At 29.4% G+C, this 27,386-nt stretch overlaps 1 non-coding gene across 1 annotated transcript; it reads left to right on the plus strand.

The window, feature by feature from the left end:
• Positions 1–2,835: 2,835 nt before the first annotated feature.
• LOC121126772 (atonal bHLH transcription factor 8-like protein net) lies at positions 2,836–23,820 on the plus strand. The gene is made up of 2 exons (XR_011782546.1): positions 2,836–3,193; positions 22,927–23,820. It is a non-coding gene; the product is annotated as an atonal bHLH transcription factor 8-like protein net (transcript).
• The last annotated feature ends 3,566 nt before the right edge of the window (positions 23,821–27,386 follow it).

Consider the following 27,386-nt stretch of genomic DNA (forward strand, 5'->3'; position numbering starts at 1 on the left):
TCTCTAAAGTAGAGAAGATAAGAATGTGCCATCAAATTACAAGTTCAAAGTATCATGGAAGAAAGGACAAGACCATATTAAAAATAATAATTAGAATAGCTGTCGTACAGAATAAAATCTGAAATATGGTTGATCCAATCATTAAAGAGATACAAAATGTGGCACAGGCGGACCAAGACTATCAAGCACTTGTACAATTCGTTGAATGTGGTCTGAAACAATAAGGAAGAGTAGAAATTCATAATGTAAGATTTTTTTTTGACCAGTATCAGTTTATTCTGTTGCTCAATTAATAACACTACAAAGAAAGCAAAAGTATCTAAGTAGATAGAAAAATATAAAGACCATATAAATTTTCCATGAATAATAAAATGACACACAAAAAAAAAGAAACAAAATATGTAAAAACCCTAGTTCATTAAAAAGTTTTAAATAATTTATTGGAATGTTGAAAATACATGCACCAATTTCCGTTTTCTTTGCTTTGATTATATACACACAGTACCGTAATTTTACTATTACTGCATGCAGGTTTACGTCACTTTTTGATATTAATACAAGAAAATCCTGTCGCTTTATTGTTCTTCCAAAAACCACTTCTAGTTCTTCTGCAAATGTATCATATATTAGCCGCAGTGTTTTACATACATATAGAATGTGAGATATTGTTTCTTGCTCTTCCCTACAAAAGTAACAAAGTTTGTCGTTGATTAAAAAAGCTGACACTTCCAGGGTTCCAGTAATCACACGTCAAAAAAACCATTTTTCAGAAAGAGTCAGCAATGGGTTCTGAAAAATATTATAGCCTGTCTTTGAGTCAACTGTATTTTTATCTTCTTTAAAACATTTTTAATTAGTGGTAGTGATGATTCATACCACATTTTTCTTATCGATACAACTTTTATCTTAGCGAGCTGCTGTCGTAAATAAAGCTCCTTAGAAAAATCATAATTATGCCCCCTCGTATCTTTTGCCTTTTAGAAATTTGTTTATGGGTTATGATTGCTAAAAGATTATCCCTGTAATTAAGAAGATCATCAAGAAACAAACCACTATTTCCTGAAAAGAAGCGGGAATTTCTGTCAAGGCACCTTTAATGGAGCGTACCCACCCATGACTAGTTCAAGAGTTAAAAGTATCCTATAGTGTGTTAAGGAGGAAGCACAAATATTTGAGCTTACATAAATTACTTATTATTGAACGTTTCCCATATTTTGAATATTGGAGATTAAAAGTATCACAAGATACTATGGAGTTACAAAAGTCCAATGGATTCTTCAGTGTGTCAGATTTCCAAAGGCTTCTTAGATCTATTGCTACAAGCCCGCCTAGGCTTTTTGGAGTAGTGTTTCTTTTTATAGCGATATTCCGTTTGCGTTGTGTCTAGGAAGTTCTTTAATTAATCATCTATCTCTGAGCAGATTTAGATGTCATAGATACATATACGTAGAAGATGAATTACCTTTGAAACTATATATGAGTTCCAAATTTGAACTCACTCCCACCTATGAAAATTAAGAGATTTAATTAGGTTTGTATTTTTTTTTAATCGGGACATAATTTTTGCTTATTGTAGTCTATTTAATCCTTCCTAATAACAGCTCCAAGCACATTGATCCTTGACTTCGGATGAGGGGAATATATCGAGTTGATGTCATTATTATTTGCTATTATTTCAGATTTTTCTTCGTTATCCCTCATTTGTAACAATAAGGGATCGATAGCCACTATGAAAAAATTGCTGCTATGGAATCTCCTTGCTTGCATCCACGTTCTACCTAGAAAGATCTTCATATGTGTCCTGGCCTATAGCCTATATTGGAGTTTACAAGCATTGCAGCAACATATCTTATCATGAATTCTCCAAATCCTTTGCCTTTAAGTGTTCTTATAATGTGAGTATGCGAGACACAGTCAAAAGCCTTTTCAAAGTCAATGGTCAATATAGTACAATTGTCAAATTTATCGAAAGAAGTCTGTAGTTTTGCAACAATGTCTTCCATTCTCTGACCAGCTATAAATTATCTCTGGGAATTATGTACTGTATCTTGCAGTGTCTTCTTAATTCTTTCAACAATTACAACTGAAATTACTTTGTACAAAGTGTGTCGAAGTGTGATAGGCCTGGATACCAAAAAACGGACATTCAAGGGGGTCCCTGGAACAAATCCTTTTCGTTTTCTCTGTCTTTGTTTCTATTTTTTTTCTCTGTCTTTGTTTCTATCTCTTCTAGCTGGGGCATACAAATACTTATGAACTTTTATTGTTGGATCAATTCAAAAATGATTTTTTTCCTTGAAATATTGTCGTGGCCTTATCTTATTAAATTTCTAAAAAGTTCTATTAAATAGAACATATACTGTTTTTGTACCATTTTTGCTGTTGGACAGTGTAATTTCGAATTAGTATTTTTTTGAAAGGTCATTAATTGTTTAAATAGAATCATGCATTGTAGGATTTTCAAGGTAGTTCGGTCCACTGTATTACAAAAGAAAGAATTCTTTAAGGCGTTTTGATTCACTATATCAATTGTATTACTCGATTCATACGCTGGAATAGGTTCCTGACAAATTTAAACCATTATATTCGGTTTATAAAATTGTAATTAATAACGAGAATTAAGTGATTATTACTCCTTCCATTGGAACCGCTATTGTGTTTTTCTATTTTTCTTTTCTCTTATTATATATTATATTGTTGATAGATATTATATCAGTTTAAAAGAATCTTGTTATTTTTTCGTTTTAGACACTTTTCCTTTTTTTTTTAATCTTATCATTTTTTCTGTTGCAATTTTTTCCCTTGACATTTTTTCCTAAAATCATATATTCAAACAATTGAGAAAAGTTTTTGTGTAGTTACTAACAATATATCAATTGATCAAAAATACAAATATTATTTAATATTGAGCTCAATAAATGAAAAAATATTAACCAATATTATTTTTTCAAGAATAAATATTGTTCTGATAAAGTCTTCAATTGATTTAGAGTTTGTCAAAAACAATAGACTGATAAAAAATAAGAAAATTCTTCTTTATTAATATTTCCCTTGTTTTTCGTTTTTCGTATCAGCGTGCCTACAATTTACATTGTTTATAGTATTATTTTTACTCATTTGATTATTTTTAGTTCTTTTTCTTCATTTGCTGGGAAAAGTGATGATGCGATATTTTAAAAGATATAGTTGTTTGGTATGTCTTATATTTTATTATATTACCTATAACTTTTTAAATGTTGAAAAACATTCATTTTATAACAAGAATTATAATATTTTCCTTATAATGTTATTTTATACTTAGTGTTTGCATAGTATTAGACTACAATTTTAACCAAATAAATTTTAGAATTGTGAAATTTAATATGATAATAATATTGTGAATAAACCAAAGTGTACTCTAACGACTTAATTGATATATAATTAGTTTTTGATAAATGTTTTGAAATAATAATTATTAGATCCATGTCGTTCAATAACATTATTGACATATAAACGTAGAAAGGAAAAGGAATAAACCATTGCAATTTATATATCAAGATGTAAATATAATATGAATTAATATACATATTGTTATTATTATTTGACGTTATGAAACTTCATTTTAAATATTGAACATATATGTTTTAAGTAAAGAGCATTTAGATTTTATATACTATTACTACTTGGTTCGACAAAAAGGGTTTATCCCTCTTTGTAAACTCCTCTATCTCATTTTTTTCACTCTATAAGTATTTTAATTTATTAAAATTATTGGAGAATTAATCATTATTAATGGAAGTCTAATTTATAATATCAGAAGTTTAAAAAAAAAAAAACCTATGTATCGTTTTTATTTTTTGTTTTTTTAAATTAATTAGGGAAAACATTGCATTCACATTTATTATTGTGAATTAAAAAATTCGAAAGAAATATTTTGTCATTAAAATTGTTTTTTGAATGAAAATTTTTAGAGCTTTTTAGAGCAAATTATGATGGTAGAAATCAATTTTCTTTACCTCAAATGCGATAAAAAAAATTAAATATGTGTATACCGAAGTACATTTTGATAAAGGATAATTTAAGGCAGAGAATTTCGTTTAAATAATTAAATTTTGCTCATCAAGCTAAAATTAGTCGAATTAAAGTTCAAATTAGTACTGTTTTAATATCACAAAGAAATTTTTTATGTGAAGAGTTTGAGAACAGCTTGAATAGAGAATTAGAAAAAGTAAATCAATTATTAAAATAATATTAATCATAATTATCTATTTTTTCACCTTAATTCATAATTGAACACCAATTCTTTTACAAACGGTTTTATAGAATAATAATATTTAAAAAAACAATGGTATTTTGTCTTGTTCATCAGTAAAAATATTAATAAGCCTTTTTGTAAAAAAGTCAATCATAATTAGGAATTCAACTATTCAAGAAAAAAAATTATAATTTTATGGTTAAAATAGGAAAAACGGTTGGTAATTGTGTTCTTTTAGAAATTATATTAATTCTTTGTTAAAAATTTGTGTAATGGTAATATTTCTCTCTTTTAGGTAAGACATAATAAAAAAAATTCCTTACCTTTCTCATAGATTTTGTTAAAAATGCAGAGTAAAGTCAGAATTTTACGTAACTTTATAAATATAGCTATTCTTGTGACAAATCTTGAGATAATATTGAGCTGAAAAAAGGAAAGAAAAATAAGTGTAGGTACCAGTAATTTAATAATTTCTATCAGTTTTGTTTATCATTTATTGTCAATAACAAGTAGCTCTTGAAATGAAACAGAGGAACCCGATAGTGATTGCAGGCTAGCACACTTATCTCAACAAAAATTGCATCCCAACTTATAACTCGACAATAAATTATTTCCGTCATTCATACGTTGGAATGGATCGAGTAATAACATAGATATAGTTAATCAAAGTCCCTTAAGGAAGCCTTTCTTCTGTAATACTGTGGGACCGAGCTGTTTCGAAAATCTAACAATGTGTGATTATATAATAAAACCTGATGACCTTCAATACAATTGTAGCTATCGTTTCTACGGGTAGAGTTGAGTAGTTTGTAAGGAATTAAAAGAGTGCGAGGAAAAGGGGAGAGCGAGACAAATGGTGCACCTGAATTAAAACCCTTGTTAATACTTTTTTTTTTTTTTTTGGGGGGGATGAATTGCTGCTATAAAAAGGAGAACCTTCCACGTTTAAAGTAGCAATAGTGGAGTGAAAAAATTGTAATTATATATAAATAATTAAATTATATAATAATATGACTCATAATGTAATAATAAATTTATTCTTTCCTTTTAATTTGGCATTAATCACCAATTGTTTCACAAAATGTCTTATACAATAATAAAAAATAACAGTATTTTGGCTTGATTACCAGTCGAAATATTTATAAGTCCTATAGGACAAAAGTTAATAATAATTAGGAATGCGACAGTTTAAGGAAAAAATTAGAACAATAGGGCCTGAACATAATAAGTAATATATACATAATATCGCCAAGGTGGTGTTACTTTTCTGTAGCCTGGGTTAATGTAAATATAGATTGCTTAAGGGGGCTGGTGTCTCCTCTATGGGATAACGATAACTATGATTCAGAGAGTTGCATTATTTGTCGCAATCATTTTAAGAAAAATGGCAAGGGAAAAAAGGGCAACAGAAAAAATGTCAAGGAAAAAATGGCAGAAGAAAAAAAAAAGAAAATGTGTATAAGTAGAAAAAGTGGCAAGATTCTATTAAACTGATATAATAGCTATCACCAAAATAATATATATAATGATAAAAGAAAAATAAACAAACACGACAGCTATTCCAATGGAAAAAGTGCTAATTACTTAATTCTCCGTTATAAATTATAATAATTAATATCATTAAACATGATGGATTATTCATATTCGACAAGACTCTTGGATTGACGGACAAGCATTTGTATAATACAAGGCAAGAGCTGCATTTTACAATTCATTATGATCCAGGATGTGTCAGATGGATAGGTGGTTGGCTATGATGCGACAAACTACGGAGAGATTCGAATAGGTTGTCGAAGGTTGAGTCGTTGGAGAGTGCGAGGAAAACTGTAAGCTCTGTAAAGTTAGAGCAATCTTAAGTTGCAATAGAACTTCGTCTCTTTATAAACCTTCTTTCTTGTCCAAAGGGAACGAAACAGGCTGCATTACGTAATTCTTTAAAGGACTTCAATTCTCAAAGTTGCTTATTTAAGACTGTGAATTCCTACTTACAATGTATTAAAGACACGTTATGAGAACGAAGAACTCTTTCAATGAATTTTTATGTACATTTTTCAAGTATGATACAATGACATATAAATATGTAACTTTAATATATATATATATAGTTAATAATATGTAATTTATATTTATTCAATAAATAAATTAATTGATGGAATTAAACATTTACAAAGGAATTTACATTATTATGTGTTTAACATGTTGATGAAGTTGGAGGTAAATTCTCATTCTAAATTGAAATGAATGAATACATAGAGTTTTAATTTTCATAATCTTTGATAACTATCACTAAAGACGATTATTATTTATTACAATCGTAGTTACATATTCAAATGTCATTCTATCATACATATAATACATATAAAAATTCATTGAAAGAGCTTATAATTCACTTGTTATGGTTTTCACAACGCTCAGCCTTATTGCAGGCTTGCTCACTTATCCCAAAAAAATTCACAAATCTAATAGTTTTTTTAGAGACATTTCAGTCATCATTAAATATATATTCACATTTATTCAATAAATAAATATATTGATAGAATTAACCATTAAGAAAGGAATTTACATTAATATTTGTTTTACAAGTTAATAAAATTGAAGCCGAATTTTCATTCTAAATTGGATCAAATGAATATTTAGAGTTTTAATATTAATATTCTTTAATAAATATAACTGAAGACCATTATTACATACATGTTCAAATGTCATTGTATAATGCAACAAAAATAAACATAAAAATTCGTTGAAAAAGCCTACAAGTAACTTGTAAATGTCAAAATATGCCACTGAAACATAGCTATACTTTAAAAACTAGATTTTTTTTTAAAAGATTTAAAGGCCAAACTTGTAGGGATTGAAAGTTTTAATGGTCATATAAAGCAAATGCTCTACACATTATGAAATTACCATAAAAAAGGCGATTCGAATTTGGTTTTCTTTTTTAATTTATTTATATAAATCAATGATGTTTCTTTAGAGTTCATATCACTTTCTACTCAGTTATTAATAAAATTTCACTATACAACAAAATTAAGGTCTTGGAGATCCCACTGGGGGAAACCCGTAATTATTATTATTATTTAAGCCGTATAGCCATCTGCTTTAAATATACTATTTGTATATGAATTTCACCAAAAGATTCCTAGTTTAGATGGAGTAATTATAATACTATAATGTTTACTTATACTCCATCTAACCAATTAAAGGAATGCTTAAAAAAAAAAACTGTTTTGCACTAATTTTACAAAAAAAAATTATTTTATAGCATTTGTTGACATTGTAAAGAAAAACACAAGCCTATCAATATTTTTTTCTTTCATCCAAAATCAAAAAAGTTATGGAGAATAATGTCGTGGAAAAAATAATACCCGATAGCTTGTTCGTTTTTGCAAATATTGTAAGAACCATGTAATGAAATGTTCTGGTAATAGAAAATAATAATTTAAATCTTAAATTAAATGTCCAAAATGCATCTTTTTGTGGCATTTCTTATTAAAACTTGAAAATTAACGTTTGATTAAAATAACAGAAATTTAAAAAAAAAATGAAAAATTATTCAGAATATGGCAGATATTTTAGTTAAACATCAATTTTTATGTTTCAAATTTGTATACAAATGAATTTCCAGACTAATTTTTACAAACTTTATTTATCTACAAATACATTATTCCATTAGAAATCTACATTTTTGTACCTGAAAAAAGAAAAGAAAATGAAACTGTAATTTCCACCTATTTCTTTTTCTGCCCGTATTTTTTTTCATTTTGAATAAATTTAGAAAACTTCTTTGTTCGAATAGTGGTTTTTTTATAAGACTAGATAGGTGGTTGATTTATAACATACCCACCTATCTAGTATCTTTGAGCTCCAAAAACAATTTTTGCGTGTTGGGTATAGATTAAGACCCCCTTTATATGACCCCCCGAAAATCGGTACCCCGCCTTAGCCTCACCAGTTTCTAAAGAAGCACCAAATCAAAGTTTCAACCTCCTAGACCCAACCTTATGGCTACCCATAAAAGACATATTTAATCTGATATATTCAAGATAGTCTTATTGATTAGGTATATAATCCCATATAGACCTCTTGGCGTCATAAAATCTCATAATTTTTTAATAGTTATACTGACATTGTCTATTTCTATAAATAAGACAAAAATCCATTATCTTTGTTTACATCTAAATATATATATTTTTTATAAATAGATAATTTTAAAAAAATTAGCAAATTTCAAGCAAGCTATAAACAATTTCCTTAATTTTTTTTATATATTATGTTTCCTTATTTAAGTTTTGTACATTTTCTCCGTAAAATTGAACTACATGGAGAAAATATTGCCTTGCTTCTTCTTTTTGACACTTGTTAATAAACCCGGTGATCAGATTCACTTCTTTTTCAGTAGCATCAATAATGATAGGTTGGTTCTTGAAAAATATATTTTTGGATCTGTAGTTTTGGAAGAGCTTACAGTTCTTCGAAGAATCTGGATCCAGTTATGCTCTCCCTCTAGTCCCAACAAATAATTTATCAGCAAACTCTTCTTTCTACCAAAGCTTGCCATCCTTAGCATATCATTTTTTCATCACCTATAAGCTTCCCACAGAATTGATATCGACACATTTTCTTAATTGTTCATAATTTTTTCTCGCAGCTTTGAATACTGATGATTTCACATAAAAAGAAGTTAAGTTTAATATTTTTTTTATTTTTATTTTTTTTCAGGATCTTGAAGAATATGATAGAACGAGTTCTTTAACTCATTTTGACTCTTGGATAGTTTGTTTATTCCAATGTGTCATGAATGATATATTTCAGGGAATTTTTTTTTATTTTGGAACCAGTTCCTACTCCAATACTTAATTTCAAGACAAATTTGTATTGAAAACTAGGAAAATAAGACATGAAAGGTGATAGATAATTTTTTGTCACAGACATCAACTTGGTTGCAAGAAAAATTGTTGAAAGAATCTCAATACTGATTAAACTTCATTGTCAATAAATTCATAAAAATTGTATCGGATAGTATCCATTTTTCCAATTTTAGACACGCCAATTTCAAAAATAATATGAATAAGATTTATTGTGATACTTTTATGCAATAAACATTCAATAGATGACTAGTGCATTAGGAGTTTGGCTCGCACATAAAAGAAAAATATCCAAAAAGTTATCTATAAGTATATATTAAATGCAAATGTGTGTGTTAAGTCCTAGAATCACGGTCAAAGGAAAGGATGGATTTTCCTTAAATTTTTGATGTGGGGTTTTAAGACTCACTAGATGGTTCTGGTAACGATTTTTTTGACCTTCAAGGTCATGGGGGGCTTAAAAAAGCATTTTATTAGAAAACTAATTTTTTTAATAACAAATGACTTTTTTATATAAAACCAAGGTTTTTTAAAATACAAGGTCATCATGTAATCGGTTCGCTAGAATTTTCAATCTCATGTATTGTACCAACTGCTGGGCAAGACAGGCAGATTTTGACAAAAAAAAACGCAGTCACTCATAGTGTATGACGTCACTAATGTTAGAATTTCCAATTTAATTTATCGTACCGACTGCTGGCCACAAAAAGAGATTTCGACAAAACACACGACCACTCATTCACTACGACGTCAATATTAAAAGCGTGGTGGAAGTCAAATATCAGTCGTACACGCATTATGGTATAGCCTTGTATTTCTAACAACCTTGATATAAATAAAAAAAATAAACACCGTAAAATTTTAAGAATGATTTTTGCTGCTTGTTGGTCTGTAACTTAGCAAACTTTTTTTAAGGAGATTGTAAGGTTTAGAGAAGGAAAAAAAAAGAGAGAGAATAAGACAAAGTATTTTTGACAATAATATTATAGAATAAGATAATAATATCAGTTGGCAGCCAGCTTATCCTGGAACATTATTATCATTTATTTCTTCTAATATGCTGTTCCTAAAATATCATTGCTCAACTTACAACCAATAAGAAAACGAAAATATCTTTATAGATAAAGTAGGGAGCACTCTAATGTACTTTCTGTTATGCTTGGGTGTAGTATAAAATATACACTCTCGATATGTAAGACGAAAAGAAAAGTAAGTGAAATGGCATCATAAATAAAATTTGTATCTTGCATAGTTAGGACGTTTTTTTAGTTATTCATTTCTATATATACCAACATTAGTAATTATTTAAATTTTTTGAGTGAGGAATTTTAATATTAATTCACTAACTGGAAACTGTCAACAGTCTTATCTTGTTCATTTTTCATAATAATCTAATTTTGCTTCATCGTAACGAATAATCATTTCAATGAATATTTGTAGAATGTATACTAATTAATTTTATATTTAACACATGTATCTTGTATAGTATATACTGAAATACTATAGATAATAACAACCTAATTAACAACTCAACGAGATGTTTAAAAAAAAAAAAAAAATAGCGGTAACATTTTTTTTTTTAAAACACTTTTACGTTTTTTATTCAGATAAAGTTGAGTATTCATATAAAAAAAAAATTAGTAATGCTATTTCATATTTTTGATACAATTTGATTAAAAGAAAGTGTTGAGTAGGTCGTTAGTACTGCATTTTCACTTTTGAAACCATGTTAGTAAAATTAATTTCTTATCGCAGATTATCTGAAATTGGATTAGAAAATCCTATTTTCCTTAATATAGATACATGTGTTTCATTATTAAATTAAAAGTATATAATACATATTCTATGTTATTTAAATAATAAAGGTTCAATGATTAAACTTTATATTCATGAATTAAAAATTCGAAGAAAAATGAGTAAAATATTAGTTGTTAAAGTTTAAAATTTATCAGTTAATAATAATGTGATCCAAATAAAGTTGCTAATTTGAATATAAGCACAGAAAAGAACATTGGCAAGATAATAAATAAATATAGTTAATCAGTCAATTAATTCATGTTAAAATACACAAAAGAGTGAAGAAATTCATAAATTGTGAATCGGAGAGTACGAGCTTCCATGAGAATGGTTTTAGTAGTGGAATGAAGGGGATGCATTGAGTGCTTCTAGAGGATTGCTTAATCTGTATATACATATGTTATATAAAAGTTGTAATTTTGTACAAATTGTTACTCATATGAACCAATTGTACATATGAATAATTTTAAATGAAGGATTTACAATACTTGTGATGAGGTTCATGCAATAAATGAATATTGCATGGATGACACTGATATTAATGATGTAATTGCTTACTATTTAATACAAATTACCAAATCATATGTATTTTGTGGCACATTATAAAGTTCAAATACCCACAATTATACTACCCATAAATATATAAAAACCATGAAGTTTTATTTAATCAAAATGAAATTATAGTATCAATGAATAGTTGGTAATTAGAATTAGCAATAATTTATTTGAAAAATGCTTTTTAAGACAAAGAAATTGAAACTTGTACAATTAGCCTATACAAGTTGTAACCTGTACAGATATTGCAAATTGTACAAAACATGTATTAATATTTATATAATAGAGTTTTTGTATTTGTCATTTATGGGTGCCCACACCGTTGGGCTTAACAGCCTCAAACTTTACAGGGCTGCCTCTTTTGAACCTTGTTAGTCTAAGACATGGGTACAAATTTTTGGGGGCCATATGAGGAGGGGGGTAATGGAGTCTAGATAGAGGATGGAGTTATCAAAAAGTGACTGGCGTCTCAAAAAAACGACTATACTATAGTTTTATAAATTTATTAAAATCAAAAAAGTTATTGGCAGCAAAGGAATCGGTGACATTGCACTTTCGTTTTTTTTTTGTTTTTTTTGCGAGGTGCAAAAAAAAAAATTTCCAATGGTATATTGGATTTGTAAATAAAATTAGGTTAGTAGATTATTTTTTGGGAATATCTGGAATAAATGGTTTTGTACTTTATAATAAAAATATTAGCAGAATATATTCCCATTTACTTTTTGTGAAGTTACACTGTAATCCATCTTGATGTTTGTTTTCAAAAGATGATGGTTGTTACTTATATTGATCCATTTGTTAGTTAAGTATTTGGACTATTAGACTTAACTTTAACATGAGTCATCACATTGGCCTTTAGATTGAGATTCAAAAAATTATATTTCCTGAATTATATAATTATATAGGTATATGAAATGATTATCTTAATTTCCATAAATTTATTAGTATGGTAATATAATGAAATTTAATTACTCTTAAGGTATAAAACTAAATTGAAGCAGATTATATACTTAATAAACATTACTTATTCACATCTCTGCATTCAATTTTTAAGGAAATGCAAATAAAATTAACAAAAACAAACAAAAAAAACTACAAATAAATTAATGTTTTGTGATTATTATTAACTAAAACTAAATATAATTTTTTACATGATAAATAACATAAATATGTCCTGAAATTTTCGTATTGTTACCATGACAACATAAATTACGATGGAAAAATTAATTGTAGAATTTGTTTTTCACACTTTTATTCTTTCAAATAAAATAAAACATGCCGAATTGCTACGATTTTCTTAAAAACTTTATGAATTTAGGGAGTTACAATAATTCATAATAAAAAATAAAGAAAATGTAAATTTATTTTCTTCCATATTCATTTTTTTTTTGCATATTTGCAATTGAAAATAATAAAATTAAATTAATTTAACAAAAATTAATCCATTATAGGGTTAATTAGTTAATTAGGATCTTATGAATGATTAGAAGCAATGATTAATGCATTAATCATTCCAATAGAACTAGCTTACGCCCTATAATTCTAAACTACATTATATCAAGCAATATTGTCGACCACAATATATCAGTGATCAAGAAAAGAATGTGACTATTTGAAAAAAAAGTTTGAAATTATGTAAAATGAGATGAAGAGAAAAAAAACGAGCTCGCTGATATGGAGATCAGAAAGCTATTTGTTGAAAATTTGAAATGTAGCAGGAATTCCCTAGAAATAGTACAAATGAAGAAACTTTGGAGTGTAAGGCGATATTTTTGACAGCTTTGAACAAACCTTCCAGATTTGTTCATATTTTATTGGATCCTTTCCACAAATGGTTATATCATCCGTGTAGGCGAAAGTCTTAATTACTCTTTTTTCAGAAATTATGTGATCGATTACTCTTTGGAAGCAAACTGTCACCGATTGAAGATATCCTTCGATTGGAAAAACTACATGAGAGTGCAATTTCAGTAAAATAAAACTTATTATACAGTCTGAACACAAATCCTTTATGACAATCTTTTTGATATTTTTTATAAGTTCTCGTTTTGAAATTCCCAACAAAACTGTACAGACTTTTTATTTTTGACGACAAAATGGTTGATGCCATTATTACATTGCTATCAGCACTTGTAATTTTCCAGACCTGTTCTTCGAAAATGCTTTGATTGATAAACCTCCAAGAGCTTCTTGTATCCACTGTCCCTTCAAGGATAAATATATTGTTGTAGATTTAAAACAAGGGGGAGGCGCATTTTTTTAGTTCAAACATAACTGTTGAAGGGTAATTATTAACCTTAGATGAGCGGCATTATCATCATAATATCCTTTCTTGGAACAATTTTTACACAGTGCGTTTCTGGTAGGACATAGGTTTCAAGGATGAGGGGGGATAGCCACAAAAGCGGGATGCAGAGTTTGTGACAGCAGCAGTTCTAATTTTTTTAAGAAACTCAGGAGCTTACTAGTCAGTTGACTATCATCTCTCAGTGCATTGCAATTGACAATGGGTGGGAGATCCTTGTCTCCATATGTTTTTTTTTTGCCACATCCAGAGGCATGGCCTGATACTCAAGTAGCAGTACTCAAACAGTGGGCGAGTTCTCAAGCTATCTTAATCGCATTTGAGTGGAAATATAATATTCTTCGTAATATTCTTCATCTTTTTTGTTAGGTGTTTAAGCTTTATAATCACATTCTTTCCCAACAGCTTAAGAGCTCAGAAATGCTCCTCTAAAGATTCTCCCGGGCTTTGTCTTTTGTAGTTCGTTGTTTTCGAGTGAAGATCTTGTATTTGTTTACTTAATAAAAATAGTTTCAAGGGTCTTTATGGTTCCTTCATAGTAGGTGAGGTCCAAGAAATACTCATAAACCGAAGGGCTAACATGGTGGTTGAAAAGGAGTAGCTTATCGGCGAGATCAGATACTTTAAAAATAATTTTCATCGATAAATTATTGAAGGAGTACGCAAATGGATCCACTTTTTTCTACCTGACGGTTTTCTGGGATAAGAATCGAATCGTTTAGGCTGTAGATACTTTTTCCATGTTTGGCAGAGGATAATTAAGTAGAATAAGTTGCAATGAAATAGACTAAAATAGTTTACACGCAACTTTGCTTTTATTCAACTTAATGAAACATGAAAGAACACACACAAAACATAAACTAATTACAAATGAAAACTACGAAATAGTACTTTACAAGATACATGTAACTATAATTAGGGATAAACCATTACAGTTGGTCCGACCTCAACGCTTCGGTCATATATATATGATCATGAATCATATAAATACATATGAGTAGCACTTCTGTGAATATAACTGCAATCATTAAGCCATTTGTTTTGTATGAGTATTTAAACATGCATTTTGGTCTTAAAAATACTTGTAAAACAATTACAAGACTCATTGATTCAATATTACGAGGAAGTAAATATGTTGTTAGTGTCATTAGATGATATCCTTGTCACTTTGAAATCGATGTATGAGTATTAAAAAACGTGAAAAGCTGTTTTATACAGACTTAACAAAGCTGGTATGGTCCTTTCCTTGGAAAATGTGAGTTTTTCATGAAATTGGTAGACTTCCATAGGTACTCTATTTTGTCAAAAAGTTTTAGGCCTCTAGAACGTAAAGTAAAAGCAATTCAAAAAGTTATAACTCAAAAGTAAAAAGTTGAACTGCATATAGTTCAATTACTTGGAGTTCCCTCAGGATCCTTCACGGCTAATTTCCTTAATATTTGTGAAAAATAAACCCATAAAGAAGTCTCTTTCTCCAACTTTCTTGCAAAGTTTGAAGTTATTGAGATGCATAATCCGTACTAAAGATTGGACTTTGGATCTCGGCTCTAAAATTTACCATATTTTTATGACACTCATTCAGGCGTGTTTTTTGAGCTCATAGCAATTTAGTTAGTAGTCACATCCCTACTGATGTGCTTACACATACAAATCTTCGCCTTTTTTGTAATTACTATCCTTCAATTCAGAGACAGTTTTAGAGTTACAACATAAGGATAATAATAATTATAAAAATAAATATTTGCGTGCAATATGCATCCCTACCCATATCAGTGAACCGACCTGTTTACAGCTTATTCTATAAATCATATAAGAAATAGTTTAGCTATTGTATTTAATATTTATATATTGGATTTACTATGATTTAGAATGCGTCCTTTAACTTTAGCCTATTTATTGTTTTGTGTTTTAAAGCCAGTTTACTTATTCTTACTCTAGCTTCTAGCAGCGTAAAAAGAGAAAAATGATCACTGTGAATATTTCGTTTTCCAATGCTTATAAAAAGTGTTGTGTTGTTTGTAGTATTTCTATAATCAGAAAGAGGAATTAGCACCAGTGCATCTATTGGATGAAAAAGGTTCTACTATCCCAACCCCCGCCGTTCTCCCAACAAATATACCTATAATGGAGTTTCCTCAGCTAAGCAATAGCTTATATGGCAATTTGCAAAGAAAAAAAAAAGATATTTGGTTCATCACGGAGGTAATTTATTTATGCTTGGTATCACATACGAACAGGGCTAGTATATTCTGTTGTGTAATGCGCCTGCTCCTGTTTCACATGTTAGAAATATAGCAGCACCATTAATAAGAGGGAGATTGTTGTTATCTGAACTGGAAAACAGCAGTTGCTCAAGAGAAAGCATTTTAGATTTAACTCTGAGATAAGAGAAATAAAGATGAGTTAACTGATGTGCTTACACACTCATTTAGCAAGCATGATTTCTCTCTGACTATTATTATTTTGTCTGTTTTTACAATTTATTTTTTTATGATTACTTTTGTGTTTTTATTTCTTGAATTTTTAGATTTCTTAATCATGAAAGTGAAATGAATGAGATTTGCTCTAGACTGAGAGAAAAGTGACAAAACAAATTTTTTTTTAAAGTACTAACTATTGAGGAATTAGATAATCTTCAGAATTCAGAATACATGTGACGACTCTCCATTCTTCCAACTTTAATAGAATGATTCAATATTTATATTATTTGAATTCGTCATTTGAAGTTATTATTTCAATAGATTTGAATCTGCACCTGACTTATTAAGGATCAATACTCAGAATTGCCAATAAGAAGATATGAATGCACATTTACCAGAAGAAGTGAGAATTGCCCCTCTTTTTGTTCTTATGAAGTATTCACTATTTTATCTTTTATCTTTGCCCCTTCATTTTACTGCGTAAAAATTGAAAGATTGCGTTATATATACAAAAATAGGCGAGGAAGAAATCGTATACAACAAAAACAAAGAAATGCAAACTTCTTTGGACCCATCAGTGAACCGACTTTTAGTGACTCCTTTCTTAGAGTAATTTATGTAATAAAATTAAATTATAAATTTTATGACTCCACATGGACAAGTTTGCTTTTTCTTAATATTCCGTTTATTTAGTCATTATTTGCTCCTTTTGATCACACATGTTTGCTAACTATTCAGCGTTCATATTTTTTGTAATTCATACTGAATCTTTCATGTCCACTCTTTCCTAGAGTCATTTAGTTGGAACTACATTTATTCGCATTGTGCTGTACAGAACTCTCTTTCTGTATTTCAGAAATGGATAATAGTAAACGTTTGCTTATACAGTCTTATGTTAATTTAACAAAGTAAAACCATAGAGAAAGGGGAGGGGGTGCTTTAAGAAATATTATTAATTAGTGTTCCCTCAATATATATATTTCTGTAATTTTTTAACTAAAACATATTTTGATATGATATCCAATATGAGAAAAAAAATATACGAAAATAATAATTGTACTAAAGATTGATTACAACTAGCTTGACAATTTCGATTTCTATGGTAATCGATTAATTTGTTCATTCTTACAACTGATCTAATAATTAGTGTTGTGTCAGTCTTTATTTGGGACTGAAGACTGCAGTCCTGTCCAGTTCACTCTTGGTGGTATGGTCCAGTTCAGTCCTAAAAACGTCTAAATTTTGGTCTTTGACTTCTTCATTCACCTTTTTATTTTATTTTTTAATCAGTTCTAGTACTGACAGTTTGATAGACTATAGTCTTAAGGACTTTTCCCAAGTACTGATGGACCAGTCCTAATACTGGCATGTACCCTTAATAAATAAGGACTACCACAACATTAAAAAAAGGATTAATCAGATATTGGCAATGATATGAAGCCACAGTCAATTATTATCAATAATAAGGATATTAGTGTCCAGTTCTATGCAAGATTTAAAAAATGATGTAAATTGATCCAATAGTGACTCCAAAAAATTCAAAAAATTAGTAATCTCAGAGCAGTGAAATTTTATAATTCAACACTATGTGACAATATTGCAATTAAATAAAGAGATTGTCCTTGGAAAGATTTAACAATATCAAAGCCTTGGTTGAGTAATAAATATCCTTGTTAGCGTTCTTCTTTTTTGCGTTCCGTTCATTTTTTTTAACTCGTTCATCGTTCAGTATTCAGCCATTTTTTCTATTCCTTTTCCACTTTCCAATCATAAGGTTGTTCGATATAAACAGTAAGACATAAAATCTTAACTTCCAGGCACTTTCAGGGAGGGCTCATTTGAGAACTATGTTTCAAAATTTTTTAACACAATAATTCGGTGAATATTAGTGTTCAAATGAGCTACAATTTACTAAAATCGGATGATAAAATCGATTGCTGTATGACCCATGGCATCAGACGGGAAGAGTTTACCTTCGTATTGGTTTCCAAAAGGCCTGAAAATTGGAACCCAGGAGTACAAGGGAGTCTTCAAGGTTTTGGTATTACCCAGGGGGAAGTCCCACTACACAGTGAGAAACATTGTTTTCCAGTAGGACTCCGCCCCTGGGTCCAAGGCCAGGACTACGCAACAATGGCTTGAAGATAATTTTTTTAATTTCTAAAATACGATTTGTGGCATCCCTCCTCGCCTGACATGAATCCTCTAGACTACAATATCAGGGCCTATGTCGAAAGTATCCCAGCTTTGACACTCTTAAGACCTCCACTGAGAGGCAGTGTGCGGCCATGTCCAAGGGCCTTGTCGTCAAGTTTTGTACAGCCGTCAGGCTTGAGGCCATGGTGGCAGCAGTTGGCGTCCATTCCGAGAAACTACTTTGAAATTACAGAACGGGAGATTGAAAATCTAGACTGACATGAATTTAAGCGGTGTCTTAGTTCTATTGCATCCGATCCGATTCAAACGGGTCAAGAATTGGTATCGCTAAAACTACTATAGGTACATCCTTGCTCCCTAATAGATCATGAAATGAGATGGCCAATTCTACTTTGAAAGAACTACAACTCACTTTTATAATATAGAAAAAATCTTATTTCTCAATTACTACAGTGATTCATACCTCTTCGATAAAAATAACTTCCAGCGACATTGCTATTATAAACACTAATTAGTGGGAAACTATACTGCAGCCCTCACAACAAACGAAAGCATAATGTATTATTTTTAGTGCCCCTTTTACTGAAACTCACGGCAATGGATGAACATCGGCCCCATGAGTAAGTGTTAGTCTTTGCTTTATCCGCCCTTTAGACCAAGGTTAATAGAAACATAAGTTTTTACCATAACGCGTGTTAGACTGATGTTTGACTTCCACCACGGTTTTTAATATTGAGTCATAGTCGTTGCGTGTTTTTTCAAAATCTATCTTTCTTGCCAAGCAGTCCCTACGACATATGAAATTGAAAATTCCATCAAGCCCGATAACAAGATGGTATAATCTTATATTTCTATTAACCTTGCTTTAGATCATATTTAAAAAAGTAAAAAAATATGTAAACTTTGGATTCTTAAATTATTGGACGTACTTTTGGAATGGAACGTTAAAATCTGATTTTTAGTGTTCATTGTTTTAAAAAAAATCCTTCCGTTCATTGAATGCACGTTCCATGGAACGGCGTGTGCTCATGAAGGACAGACTAATACGGATTATTTGTTGGAGAGTTATAAGTGTAAGTTATTGTTAGAATCAGTGTATTTTGAGGATTTTCTTCGGAGTAATTTGTCTCTTTGTATTTATTACATAAAGAGTTAGATTTATGTTAATTTTTTTCCTGTCTTTCCTATAGTTGCTTTTTTGCTAATCTAATAAAACGTCATGATAGCTGATCTACTCACTTTATAAATCAAGGATGAGGATTGAAGTATCCATTTGACAAATTATCACTTTAGTTTATATATCTCAAACTTCACCTTATGAATGGAATTGATATCAATGTGATGGAAATTAATTATTTGTCTGCTATTTGCATCAAGGAAACTGAATGACGCTTATCATTCAAATAGTTTTATTAGAGTAGAAGATAAATTAGAGTTGACTTAAGGAGAAAAATATCCAGAATTTCAATGAAGGAGTGGATAGATAATTATTTCTCTTTTCCTCATTGGGTCTTTCAGTCGATTATTCTGTCTTTTTATAGAAGTAATCAGTTTTTATAGAAGTATACAATGATTCTGTAGAAGATCTTGAGGAATTTATGTACTCTTGAAAATGAATTATTCGTGAGGGTCAAAAGTCATTATCACAGACCTTGATGGGAAGGGGCATTTGCACAAAAAAATGTCCTTCCATTAAAGGAGATCAGGTCAAACCAAGTGAGGCACAAAGATGAGAGATTTGATAATAATATTAATTCTATTTTATACTGCACTATGCTAAGCAGTAAACTAACTATAGTTAGTCTTTAATAAAGAGGGATGTTATCACAGCAATGATTTTACAAATAATGAATAAAAAAGAAGAAAGATATTACTCCTTATTAAGGGCATCAAAAAAGATTTCCTCCTGTCATTTATGCTTGTATAACAGCTTACTATTATCATGAAGGATAAACACAATCGCTAATTATAATGCTATACCCAATGTAACTACCCCTGCTGTTTGACCATTTAAGTTGTTGTTCTTGCCTTTTATGAGTTTTCTGAACACCATTTCTTGGAGCTTATGAACCATAGTTAATCCTTCAGTGATAAAAAAGTAATATTTATTGACTATGTAATTTTGGAAAACTTAATGATCATACACAAGTCTTTAAGTGAAGAAACTAATGTCAGACAAACTAGTTGCGAGCCATCCAAAGCTACTACCCCCGTTGTTATGACCATTTAATCAGTTGCTTTTGCAATTTAATGAGTTGTGTATCCTAATTCTTGATATGTTTAGCTATAATAGAATCATATTTTATGATTAGATTTTTAAAAAAACTGAATACTTACTGTTAGATGGTACAAAATTCAGAGTTCCATTTCGTAATTTGGTGTGAATTACTCAAAACATGCTGGAAATGATCTCAATTTCACAATTACCAATGGGGATATTTCTATAAATTATATAATTACCAACATCCTCCATTAATTAATGATGGTTCCATGAGAAGGGAAGAATTAACCCGTGTATTTCTCCATAAATTTTTTGAACGTATGGTTAACGTTATATTATATTCAATAAGCATCTTTGTGAGATCAAAGTTAAAGTCTTACTTGATGTATTCATCGTTAACTTGATTTTATTGATGAATATCAATTCTCTTGGTATGAGATGATGATAATGAGTGGCATGTAATTCTAAACAGGGTACTGAAAGCACATTTACATCGACGAATCCGATAAGCCAACTGTTTCTTATCCGGTAAGTATTTTCCAAAAATCCTGGGCCTCCATTTTCAGAAATCCAGAGAGAAGGCGACTTTATTTTATGCATTTTATTCAGTTCTCTATCGACTATAAGCATCTAATATTATATTAATATTGAATAATAAAAGCGGGAATGATAACGTTCTTGATAGAAGAAAACGTATATTATTTAATCAATGATGCCATAAGTACTTCTTCCCTTCTCCTCGCACGCTTTTGTATTCTTACCAATTTATCAACCTTAAATATATGTTACTACGGAATTAAGACCCATGTTATCATGATCTACTTTTTACATGATTTTAGAGGAATAAAAAACGTATTATTCCTATAGAGAAGAGAACTTTCAACATTTAAATAGTATTAGTACAGGCAAAATTGTGTAAAATAATATTAAAACATGTATATTATGATTGAATAATGCCTTTAGGAAAAATTACAACAAAAGTAGTCTGTAATTTATCATTCAGCGACAGATGTTAACATTACGACTATCTATTAAAGAATTAATAGAAAGGGGGAACACACGATAATACCAACAGTTTTCTAATCTTATAACTGTTCTTATTATCTACGTTTTGTATTATATCACCTAACTATTGAGAAATATACAGCAGTTAAGTGAAGGAAAATTATTTTTTAGGTAGCTGTCATAGGTTGAATGTCTTATATTATTATATATATATATTTTTTTATAAAATTATATTTTTTCCTATTACGACGAATTAAAATTTTAGAGAATATAAAAAGAAAAAAACTGAAAGAGGCTGAATATATTACATATATCCTACTAGCATCTGCTTTTTTAGATATAAATAGCAACAGTGCCCTTAATCAGTCTTTTCCTAAAAAAATGTGATTTATGATTTTCACAGGTCTCTCTTTTTTTATTTCGCTATATATTCATAACATAAGTTCAAAACGTCATTTGTTATATTTTTCTGAAAAACATATTATATAAAAAATAGAATTAAAAAGAGAACTTTGGTACACTTTTGGTTTATCGGTTTGGCCTTTAAAGTCTTTTTAAAAAATTGAGTTTGTAGGGAATAACTATGATTCAGTGCCATATTTCGACATGAAAGAACTATGTAGATGAAAATAAATGTAAGTATAAATTGATACAAACATTTTAGCAATTGAAAAATGAATTATTCATTACTTTTCTTAATTACAATCAATAAAAAATGTATACAAACACCAAAAAATCGCGTAAAATGAAGGACTGATCTTAGAAGATAATATCTTATTTACCTTATTTTTACTGTGGCCTTATCTTTCAACTTAAAAAAAATCGTGTCTAAAAAAGGTCAATTTTGATTTCTTTCTTGGGAATCCAATGACTTCATTTTACTCAATTGTTTGGTAATTATTTACATTTTTTATTAATTGTAATCAAGATAAAGTAATGAATACTTTCATTTTTTGCATTTTTGAAATGCTTATTTAGACCCATTAGAATATTTTTTCTTCATATATATTATTGTCATAATTTTAATAATTGTATGTACCTTGCCCAAATCTAAAATAATTTGACTTATTAAATTATTAGTAAATACATAATAAATTGATAAATCATACTATATTTCCATAAAATTTTTAAAAAAAATTAGAAACAATTTTGGATATGACCCAAATTTGATGGCATCTAATATTAACAAAATTTGAAAATAATTTTTTTATCTGTAAATCAATCCAAATTTGAATTCAATAATACTAAAATGAAGAGTTCTGATCTTTTTTCCTTTATTATATCTCGAAACAACAGCCCTTAAATATGTATGTATTCATTCATAATTTAATATGTCATTCGCTAAATTTTACAAATTTAATTTTTAGAGAAAATGAACCAAGAGGAATTCAAACAAGAAATAAAATCAACTAATACATATTGCTCTGACGATTTTATAGAAATTAGAGTAAACAGGATTATTCTTCGTCAAACTACTTCATTTGATGTTAATCTAAAATCAAGATCAAAAAGGAAATCATTTGTACCAAAAAAAATAGTTGCAGCTCATACAATTTTAAACAAAAATAATTTTTTATTGAGGAATCGAAAGAAACATTCATATTCACCTATTATATCGTGGAATGACAGTGCTTCAAAAGATGTTTCTAGTGAAACAGTTATGGAGGAACCACATGCTTTAGTTGTATTTAAGCCTCTCAATAAAATAACTAAACAAGGAAAATATTTAAAAAATATGACGCCTCAGCGACGAGTTGAAGCAAATACTCGTGAAAGGCAAAGAGTCCATACCATTACTAATGCATTTGATCGTCTTCAATCAGCAATACCTTCTCCTAATCATTCTAAACAATCTAAATTATCGAAGTTGTCAGTGATTAAAATTGCAACCGCTTATATAATGGTTCTTTCTCGAATAATTGGATATGATTATTCTATTGATGGGTCTACCCCTTCTGTGGATGATTGTATTCTTAATTGTAAGAGATTGATGGAATCAGAATCTAGATTAAAGACTAAACAGTTGGTTCTTTGATTTAAAACATCATATGCTATACTTTCTATCAGATTGTTTTATTAATTAGAACCTGACCGTAAAATTAATATTTATGTTCTGAGAAATTTAAAATGTATATGTATAGATAGATACAAGACGGTAAAACCAATACCACAGAGTTTTATTACAATTTTATAAAGTACAATATAATATTGTTTTTTTTTTTCATATACAAACTATTAAATAGAATAAACGTATAACTTTTTTTTTGCTTTTCATTCATTTCACAGAAGGATGGAATTAATCTTTGAGTGCATAATCCAAAACTGATTCTTGTTTTTCTCTCACGCATTAGGGGTCAAAAAAATTTTTCACTCTTAAGACCATCACAAATTTAAAGGTAATCAAAGTGTTTTTTATTGATTATGTACCATGTTCTAAAATAAAGAGAATCCTTTTTTTTTTTAGCTGAAAAATGATAAAAAACGACACACTTCCCTAATAACTTATTTATCATTAATTGTGATAAGAAATATCGTAGTTTATATTTTTTTAAAACACCCATATTTTTTATTTTTTTAAATCATCATGCATTTCCATGGATTTTTACTCAAATTTTTATTTTTTGAGTGATCCTATTTTTATATAGCATGTAGTTTTTATAAGAGTTAAATGGCAGGAGGCAAATTATATAGATGCGACGCCATAGTCATGCAACTTTACCATTTGACTATTTAACTATTAAACTTAGTCTATAAAAGTGGGGGACCAATGGCCAGTGGCCCTAATGGTCACCTTTTCAGAGTTTTTATAGTAACGACTATATTTTTTGAAATAACTATTAGGCACATAAAAAAAAAAAAATCACATTCCTTACAACTGCCACGAACCAATATTAAAGTATTCCCAAACAGATTTTCTATTTTATCGCCGATATATTAAAACTGATTAGAACTATAAATTATTGAATGAATTCATATGTGTTTGAACAGAATTTAATGGGCAGGTTTCCCCTTGTGCTGTGATTATGTACCTTTATCTTAATTTTTGATCTTCACTGAAAATATATGCATGGCACAAAAAGTCTTACTGCATTGTCATTTGAGGGAGTCGATTTTACAAAGTGATGCGACCAAGTATGTTTTGAGCAAACACATATTGTATGAGAACAGATCAATGAAAAGGTTCGAATATTTCATCGTAGTTACATATGTGTATTGTCTTCTTAAATCTTCAACGGGTAGTTAGATGGGTGTGCATGGAAAAACGCGACTTTTAGTAATAAGTATTTTTTAACTTAAAATATGGGAATTTTTTTGCATCTTGTCGGAACCTTGGGGATTCAAACACCATAGTCCAAGTTTGTTAAAATAAAGTGACGTGAAATACGAAACTACTTTTTCTTCAATCTAATATTATAAATATGGTGGTAATAATAAATATACTTTTATATTGACAATTTATTCACTCTTATTTTTGTCTCCAAGGGAGCTATATCCTTCCGTGTTTCCTTTTTTCATCCCCCTTAACAAAGGTAACTCGCATATTAAACGTTTTCTTAGCGCTTAATTCAATCTATTTAAAATAATTATATAATTGTACTATGTACCAAGCAATTAAAAAATAAGGCCCCATGTATTTCAATACATGTCTTTCTTTATCCTTAATGATAGTGTAGAGAGTATATTCGTAAATTTGAATTTGTTTAAATACAAGACATTTAAAAAACCAATTCTTTTATTTTCGTTGTCTTCTCGTTTGGTTTAACATTATCGTCTTCTTTTCCAAGAATAACCTTGAAATAAGCTACGATGTTAAGAATGGCATCAACATTTTTTAATTTATTGGATCTCACAATATGCTTAAACTTCGAAACTGGAAGCTTCTTATGTTTTTAAATCGCATTAAAAGTAAGTCTTACTCTAAAACCAACCTGAATGGGATATCTCACAAACTGTTGAGTTAATTGGAGGAGTGAAAAACGTCTATTTGTTCATTTAATTATTCCTATTATTTACTGCGTCTTGCTCCAGAAGATGCCCAATTCGTATTGCTACCTTTCCAAAGATTAAGAAGTATGCTTTCTCTATAAAGGTTGAGGGAACTATATATTTTAGACTCCCGTTCTTGGTTTAGAGATGGAACTTTCGGAGGGTTCGTTCCACTCATGCAGCTTTCACTCCAGCGATAACGAGCTTGACGAAAAAATATATATACTGCGTGCCCAAGTAGAATTTCAAGTCATAACTATAATATAGTGTCCAAAGACTTTTCTTGAGATCACTCTATATACTAGCTTTGGTTCCAAATCGAGTTACGAAACTTAGCCATTGAGTCTAAGTTAAGTCGTGAGTATTTGGTTGTGAGATCAACTCGAGTCGTAAGTCTTCAAAATATGAACTCAAGTCCAAGTCGAGTCACAAGTCCTTATCTTTTATCTGCCTATTTATAAATCCTTGTCACCTCCGTTATTTCTCTTTCTCGATATACCTGTATCACGCATTTGTCTACAACTATCAGATGCGTACATGTCACACGATTGTTACCAAATAATACGAAAAAATCTATGCTTATAGATATATATGCTTATATGCTCTATGGTAGATAAATGTATAAAATGCATATTGAAAAGTATAAATTTTGCGGATTGTATCAATGTTCACTTGCAGGCTTATACAGAACCGATACTCTTTTGGTTCGTTCTGCGCAACAGTGGTTCAAGCAATTTTTTTCTCTCTCAATTCCCCCTTCTACTGTGAACAACTCGGCCGTTTTATGCTGGCGATTGAACAGAAGCAGGCACCATTGTAAATAGGAGACAACAAGACATTATCAAGACAACACCAGGTCGTACATATTATTCATGACCAGCCTGAAGCTACAGGAGCTCGAATAGAAAGTTATTGGTTGTTTGAGTTTTTTTGCCGACAGGGACAAGAGCTTCTAAGAAAAGGGAATTATTAAATTGCATAATCGTTAGTAAAAAGTTATTTAACAGAATGGGGCATACATGGCTTAAATCGGATGACTTTAACAATTCTTATAAAGCATTGAAATAAAGCTGAAAATACGAACTTACCTTTTCCCCAACCTATTATTTTAGCAAGTAAATGTGCATTTTATTTCGGTCTTGAGGGTAAAATATCAATTTTATTCAAATAATGTTTGTTCTGTTAGAGAGAATTAAAGAAGTTCTTTTGACACAAAAGTGATAATAAATTTAATGATTTTTTTAATCATGTCAAATCCAAATGATAATCATTGATGTGAACAATATATTATATAGGCTTATAGGTTGTGGGTCTATGGGAGATGTTGCTTATAAACAGAGCAATTTTTTTAAATGTTCCTTCAATTGGTCAAATGGACTGATTAAGTATAAGCAAACATTATAGCATTACAAAATACTCCATCTGACCGATGAATTGTATTTGAAGTGCATATACATTAAGAAGATTTTCAAAGTGAAAGGGAGTATTTGTGAGTTTAGTATCAGATAGCGTCTCTATATGTCTCTCAAATCATCTTTTCATTCTGAAAATCTTTTAATTATATCGGATTCGGTTACGAATTAGGTCAGAGGCCTCATGACTTGAACTTATATCGGACTTGAGCACGGGAAATTGGACTTGGATAAAGTGTATCATTTTTTTCTAAAAAAGAATGTCATTTTTCAACGTTTTTGGTACAACAAACGGAAATATGTCTAGTTCAGAAGAAGACACAGAATCAATAAATACATTTTTTAAATCTATAAACCCTTTTACATCAGTTTTATTCTTTGTACTTCAAATTTTGGTGGTCTAAATGATGAAAAACTACTCTAAAAGA

This window comes from Lepeophtheirus salmonis, chromosome 12 (genome assembly GCF_016086655.4).
Source record: "Lepeophtheirus salmonis chromosome 12, UVic_Lsal_1.4, whole genome shotgun sequence".
Classification (NCBI taxonomy): domain Eukaryota; kingdom Metazoa; phylum Arthropoda; class Copepoda; order Siphonostomatoida; family Caligidae; genus Lepeophtheirus; species Lepeophtheirus salmonis.